The following is an 8,130-nucleotide window of genomic DNA, read 5'->3' on the forward strand; positions in this document are numbered from 1 at the left end:
ACAGTAGTGCTTTCAACAACAGCCAAATCATGGAAAGAGCCCAAATGTCCATCAACAGATGAATGGATAAAGAAGATGTGGTTTATATATACAATGGAATACTATTTGGCAGTGAGAAAGAATGAAATCCTGCCATTTGCAACAACGTGGATGGACCTGGAGGAGATTACGCTAAGTGAGATAAGTCAGTCCGAGAACGACAGATACCATATGTTTTCACTCACATGTGGAACTTGAAAATTTAACAAAAGACCATGGGGGAAGGGAGGGGAAAAAAACAGTTTCAAACAGAGAGGGAGGCAAACCCATAAGAGACTTAAATACAGAGAACAAACTGAGGGTTGATAGGGTGGGGGAGAGAGGAGAAAATAGGTTATGGGCATAAAGAAGGGTACTTGTTGGGATGACCCCTGGGTGTTTTATGTAAGCAATGAATCATGGGAATCCACTCCCAAAGCCAAGAGTACACCGTATACAATGTATGTTAGCTAATTTGACAATAAATTGTATTTTTTAAATAATAGTAAAAAAATAAAATAAGCATTGAAATAGTTCAAAGTATTAAAAATAGCTCCAAGTACTTTTTTTTTTTTTTAAAGATACTTGGTATGGACTGAATGCTTGTCCTCCCCTACCCCCATCCAAAACTCATATATTGCAACTCCAATCTCCAATGTGATAGCATTTGAAGATGAGGCATTTGGGAGGTAATTAAGGTCATTCCAGCTCTCCTAATGCAACTAGTTAAGAAGAGACAGGAGAAAGCTTGCTTCCTCTCTCTCTGCACGCCATCATGTTAGGATACAAGAAGGTCAACCAGGAAGTGGGCCTTCACAAGACACCAGACCTGCCAGCACCTTGATATTGGACTTCCAAGCCTCAAGAACCGTGAGAAATAAGTGTTTGTTGCTTACCCACCTAATCTATGGTAATTTGTTACAGCAGCCCCAAAATGACTACAACCATACTAGGAGCACAAGCAACCAAGAATAAAATAACAGTCATTAACATGAAACATGCAATATAGAAGATAAACTCAACTATGGTCAGTTGAAAACCAACTCTCAAAATGGAATCCATTACAAAACAGAGAAGGGAGCACAGAGAGATGCAACCTTGTAATGTAAAGCAATCCCTAGAATGAATACGTCTGTATATATATACATACATATATCCTGATACAAGAATATATTGTTTGCTCAAAGGAGACATGAGATTTGAGAGGTTGCAATCATGATGGATCCAAAATTAGAGATTCCCTAACTGTGACATATGGCAAAGGAGAGTGGGGAATTTGCAAAGTAAAAAGACAGGGAAAGTCTCCTATTCCCCCTACCTTCTGCAATTCATCCCTTCCCTCAGACGTGAGCCAGTAGCTGCCTAACTCCTGAACACAGGGCAAGGGTGGGAGTGAGAAATTAAGATCAAAAAGACCAAAAGCACTAGGAAACCCAAAGGTAGAAAAATAAACAGTATTCCAAAAATAGCAGCCAGCCACACTAGCAATAGCAAAAACAGAGATTCATTTAAAAAGATCACTCTTTTTGGAGACAGCTAATTATGTCACAACTTCTCTTGAGAACCCAATAAACACATGATCTTGAAGAGAATTTTGCTGGCTGGGTTCTGCAGCCTAATACAGTGAATCCAGAGTTCTCACACGCCTCTCAAGAGAACACCCTGGCCACACTCAGATAAATGAACTGTCTAATTCTGGCTCTGCCAGCAGCTAATGTGGTTTCTCTGGATTAACAATGCCACATCTAAAAATGTTAGGATCAGATTATGTGTTCCTTCGCATCTCTTTCAGTTGTATAATTTTTATTATTCGGCTTCACACTGATATTAAAATATTCTCAATCCCCAGTCTTCTCATGTATGATTTATAAGACTGCAGGTTGAAAAAGAAAGGATACAGGAATATTCCCAAAAAATCAAAATAAACCACAATTAAAATAAAGGATTATTAATGTTCTCACCATATCACACACTGCATTCTCACATTACACAGCAGAAGTGTTAAGTTATTAATGACTGAGTCCCACACACCTGCAAGAGATTTTCCAAAACTGCGAAAATGTATTCCGAGCTGCATCTTATGAATTACATAAAGGAATAAGTAAAGTTTGGGTTAAGTTTTAAGTATCGTTCCATTGTTTCTCCTTAATCAATATAAATTGAAAACAGATTCATCTAATTCACTTCAAGCACCTCGTAATGGATTTGGAAAGCCAATTCCAAGTCTCTCAGGCATTGAGCAAAAAATAAAGCATGAATGGTCTTCATCAATGAGATGAAGCATAAAATAAAACTGTGGCTCCCTATAAAAACTGAACTCGTGCCCAGTTCTAAGGACATGTAGACTTCAGAGACCACATGTGGTCAAGACACAAGAAAGTGCAGGAGAAAATTCAGGAAATGTCTTCTACTGTTTCAAGAAAATGAGGAGTAAAAGGATATAAGATAACTAAGAACAAAATCAGTTAGTACTGGCAAGGCAAGTGTTGTCTTAAATACAGACTAAATGATGGGCATGTGGATTTTCTTACATCTAGTACTAAAATCACATACTTTTGTAGACATTAAAATTTAAATTCATAGCCCAAAATAGATTTTCCAGTTATTATTACCTAACAAGTCACCCCAAAGAATGGATTAAAATAACAATTGATGTTGCTCATGAATCTGGTATTGACTGGAATCACCTAGAAAGTTGCTGCTCGGGTTCCTTTCAGGGCCATATGCAAATGACTAGGGTTCTACAGTAGGCTTCTTCTGTCTGGTGCCTGGGCAAGGAAAATTTAAAGAGCTGAAGGCAGGACTGTCTGCAGCTTGGTGGGCATCTCTATCTGTCTTTATGTAGTCGCTCCCCGTGGTCTTTCCACATGGCAGTCTCAGGGTTGCCAGACTTCTAAGATGATGGCCAAAAGCTTCCTGGGAGGAGTGTCACAACAAAAAAAGACTAACAGAAGCATCATGGCCATCCCTAACCCAGTCTTGAAGGTCATGCATAATCACTCCTGCCAAATTATATTCATGGAGGCAGTCACAAAGTCCCATCAAGGTTCAAGGCCATAGGGATTTTCCCTTCTTGCAGAAGTACAGCAAAGTTCTGGAAGATCATGTGGTTTGGGAAAATACCGTTTTGCAGCCATTTTGGGAAAACACAATCTACCAAAAGCTGGTTGGAATAAGAGGACTTCAGTGATTTTAAGAAATAATTTGCAATGTATTGAGAGAAAACAGAGACTTTGGGGCACTGGATTAGTTTTCTTTTGCTGTGGGCCTCACAGAACTGCCACAAGTATAGTGACTTAAAACAACACAGGTTTGTTACACTGCGGTTCTGTCGTTCAGAAATCTAGTATGAGTCTCAGGGCTGAAATCAAGGTGTCATCAGAGCTGTGTTCCCTTCTGGAAGCTCTAGGAGAGGATCAGTCTTCTTGTTCATGCAGATTGTTGTCAGAATTCGATCCTTTACAATTGTAGGACTGAGGGCCCCGTTTACTGGCTGGCTGCCAGCAGAGGTCTATTCTCAGGTCTCAAGGCCACCTGCTCTTTTTGCCTCATGGCCCATCCTCCATCCTCAAGGCCAGAAAAAGCTTCTCACATCCACTCTCTCATCTCACTCTTCCTCCCGATCTTCCATCATATCTCTCTGACCAACCCTCAGTGGAGAAACTCTGCTTTCCAGGGCTCACATGATTCAAGTGAGCTCACTTGAATATGCTGGGTAATCTCCTGACCTCAAGAGGTTTCATCTGAGTCCCATGTGTAGAGCTCTTTGCCATGTAAGGTAACATATTTGGGGAACTAGGACTTGGGTATCTCTGGAAGCCTTGATCCTGCCCACTGTAGACATGATGTGTTTGATTAAATAGAGACCATGGCAGCATAATTAAAGAAAATCCATGTGAAAATGCAATAATTCTGGGGCCTCTGCGATGTGACTCCACATACACTAAGCAAACTTAGCCAAGTGATTTCCCTTCTCACACGTGGTCAGTGGTGTAAGATTACAACGTGCATGCCCTTAGGTTTTCTCAGTGGGGAGAAAGGCTTTCTCACTTAATTTAATTAACTCTATTTTTATATGCAATTATAATAAAGGTCACTTGCTTTCTAAGTCCAAACAAATCCAGCAGTAACAAATTAGAAGGGGCAAATTCCAATCAACAACAAGTGACATCTGGCAAGAAAGAAGAACTCATCAAAAATTGTAATAAGTAAATACAATCTCTCTCACACACACGCCCATACACACACGGCTGTCTATCTAAAGTCATGTGTTATCAGGACAGACGTTGCCACTCAGTGAAGACCACCGGGTCGTTGAGAATTGACTAAGTTATATTCAACGTATTACTTTTACGAGTTTATCTTACGGAAATATTTGCCATCCTAAGAAAAGGCTAAGATGGTCTCACAACAAGACTGGGTAGACACGCAGTGCGGTGGACGTGCTTGGAGTCTGGCGGCCCCCTGCACGCCTGCTGAGAAGGAAATGGACCGTGAGAGCACGCTCCCCGGATGTGTGTATTTGCACCGTGGGTGTGTGGCCCTGGCTGGGCAAGTCGGCATCTCTGCCCGCGGGGCAGGCCTTCGGGCGCAGAGAGAAGGAGGCAAGCCCTTGGGACAAGTGCGCGAGGAGCCCATTTCCGGGTTCCAACCCCCACCCACTCCAGAGACCCAGGAGCATTTTCTGCCTGGGAGTCCCCCACTGTCTTTCCAGTTGGTTCACTTAATTACTTATTTTGGCCTAACCCGGTCCCAATGAATTTCTCTTCGTGTGACCAACAATTCATCACTAAGACAAATGGGCAAAATCTCAGTCATCTGAAAAACAATCCAGCTGTCAAAAGGATCGATTCCCCAAATGCTCCAGATGGCTGTCAAGTTTTGTATTTTGTGTGGTTTACCAAAGTGCTTTTTGTTCAATAGGAGTGTGTATGTTTCAATAAACTATCCAAGCTTTGATGAGAAGAATACGGTTTCCCACCTCAATAGTTAGCTTTTAATAAAACAGATGTCTGCAATTTTCTTTCAGATATGACCCAATAATGGAATTTAACCAAAATGAGTTGAAATATAGTGTTTTTCAAATAATGCCCTTATAATCGGTTTTAATACATCTCAACACATGCCTTTCTGAAGTTAAGAAATTAAATCAACGTAGAAATTATAGGTTTCAAAGAAAGCCCCTGTCATTTTTTTTCTACTAAGAAATCTTTATTTTTAGAAAAATAAATCACATTAGCATTATAGACAACAGGACTTATTCTTAGAAAAAAGTCATTAGCAAGATTAGAATTTGAGGATTTTGAGGTTCAATGATTTATATCAGTCAGGGGCAAGGGAACATGGAGCCCACCCCAGGTAATTCAATAGAGGGAATTTATTATGAGGCACCAGAACAACAGTATTGTTAGATCTGAAGAGGCAAATGGGGAACAGAGGCCAGCCGGGGATTTGAGAAGTAGCAGCTGGGGTACTACACGTGACAAATCTAGGTAGGAAAACCACGGCCAGAATCTCCAGGCAGGAGGTGGAATTGTAAAGGACATGCAAACTACAGCTGAAGACTCTACAGAAGTACAAAGTATTGTGTCCAGTGACTGGCCTTAACTGGTGGCCAGTGGGGAAGGGAGCCCAGGCTTTAACTGGTGGCCAGTGGGGAAGGGAGCCCAGGCAAGGTAAATCACAGGGGTGGAATCCCTGCAAACAGAGCAGATCAGAGCTGGAAAAGATTCCCAGTACAGACAGGTAAGTAACCGTCACAACAACTGTGCAGATTTCTACACCTTAACACACACACACACACACACACACACACACACACACTCTGTAGGGGTGTCTGGGTGGCTCAGTTGGTTAAGCATCCAATTCTTGGCTTCAGCTCAGGTCAGGAGCTCACGGTTAATGGGATCCAGCCCAGTATCAGGCTCTGCACTGACGGCACAGAGGCTGCTTAGGATTCTCTGTCTCCCTCTCTCTCTCTCTGCCCCTCCTCTGCACTCCTTCTTTCTCCCTCTCTCTCTCAAAATGAAATAAACATGAAAAAAACCACATTATAGTATGTGGAGTGAAAGAGGTAACTACCTCCAGCAAAGAACACTATTCCAGCTAAAATCCACATAACTATCCCCAATGATCGTGCTACGATGTAAATACAGAAACCTAAAATACACAAAATAATCCAGAAGTCAAATAGACAACTCGGCAAAAACTGTGCCTTACTGCCCCCTGACCTACAGGAATGTGCAGGGCATACGGTAAAGGTGCATGCATGTATTAGCATATAAACATACTAATAATCTGTGCTGTGAGCAAATAATACTGTCGTTACTATTACTGTCCATAATTATCAAATATTAACAATCATAGCTGACTTTATGAAATATGGTACAAAACATCATGGTTGCCTTCCAAAAGCCACTCCACCTCTCTTTCACTCCTTCACAGCTTTATGACTTGAATGGGTATGACCGAAGCCCTATCTGCAGAAGAGTCATGATGTTTAAACCAATCAGGGAAATTCCATAAATCTGACAGTGGTTCAGAGATGGCCACCAACCCAGCAGAAGCTAATCAGCATATGATACCCCCTTGGCTACAGAACTTGCACAGGGATTGTTCATCCAAAATTTTATTCAAGCATTGTGGAAGTGAAGCTGTGCCTCCTTTCTCTTAGAGGTGAATGAGCAAGTAAGAGATCTCAAATCCTTATTATAACTATCCTGTGTCCATGAAAGAACTCGGCATGGAGACAAAGCCTGACCTCTTTGGTACACAGAAGATGTCAAAAACAAGTAGACCACAGAAGAATGAAGTCATCCCTGATCAAACCATACCTGAATCCCATTTGCTTCTGAATATTTCAGATGTGAGTCAATAAATACCTAGACTCTTTAAACCAGTTAAAGCTTATTTTGTCGTTGTTAGCAACCAAAGCCAAATCCTAGAGACACTGCCACAAACATACATGGGCTATTTCCCTTAATTCTGCCCAAATCCAGGAGAGGTTTTATTATTGCCTCCATTTTACCTTTGAGGAAAATGAGAAGGGCAAATTTCCCAAATTACTGTAGTTTGTAAAGAGTGAAGAAACTTTGGATCTGATCCGTCTTACAAGCCCATGCTCTCAGCCATGGCACCACACATTCCCACACCCACCTTTCTGCTCCAAAACATGTCTCTAATGGTAGTTCTGTAGGCCTTCAACTATAGGATGATTTTTTTATATTTTATTTTTAATTTTTATTTCTTTATGTTTTTAATTCCAGTACAGTTAACATCCTGTGTTATATTAGCCCCAGATGTACAATATAATGATTCAACACTTCTATCCATTACTCAGTGCTCATGAAGATAAATATATTCTTCTTTTCATAGGTATGATTGTGCTTTTTGTTTGTTCACTCATTTGTTTTGTTTTTCATTTATTTATTATTATTTTATTTTTCCTTCCAGTATAATCAACGTATGGTATTATATTAGTTCCAGGCTTACACAGGAAAAAAAATTGAATAAATGACTTTATAAAATCCAAAACAGAAAACATGAGGAGAGTTTAGATAATGTTAAAATATATACAACCAAACCAAGTTAAACTAAAAATACAATCAAATTTAGCATTTTTTTTTTTGTCAAAACAAATCATTCAGGGACATTAGGTATCCATGGACCATCTTGATCACATGGATTAAAATGTCAAATCTTGGGGCGCCTGGGTGGCGCAGTCGGTTAAGCGTCCGACTTCAGCCAGGTCACGATCTCGCGGTCCGTGAGTTCGAGCCCCGCGTCAGGCTCTGGGCTGATGGCTCAGAGCCTGGAGCCTGTTTCTGATTCTGTGTCTCCCTCTCTCTCTGCCCCTCCCCCATTCATGCTCTGTCTCTCTCTGTCCCCAAAATAATAAATAAACGTTGAAAAAAAAAATAAAAAAATAAAATGTCAAATCTTAAGAAATACTTTTAAAGAAAGCTAAATAAAAATGGATCTCACAAGGGCATCCTATTTTGTTTTTCAAACTGGGGAAAAGCGTTGGCTGTAATTCAACACTGTGAACATCATAAAATTTAGGGTTCTCTTAAGACTGTGATTCCCTGGCTTGCACTGATGGCTTTCTAAATA

The sequence above is a fragment of the Leopardus geoffroyi genome, chromosome E2 (genome assembly GCF_018350155.1).
Source record: "Leopardus geoffroyi isolate Oge1 chromosome E2, O.geoffroyi_Oge1_pat1.0, whole genome shotgun sequence".
Lineage (NCBI taxonomy): Eukaryota > Metazoa > Chordata > Mammalia > Carnivora > Felidae > Leopardus > Leopardus geoffroyi.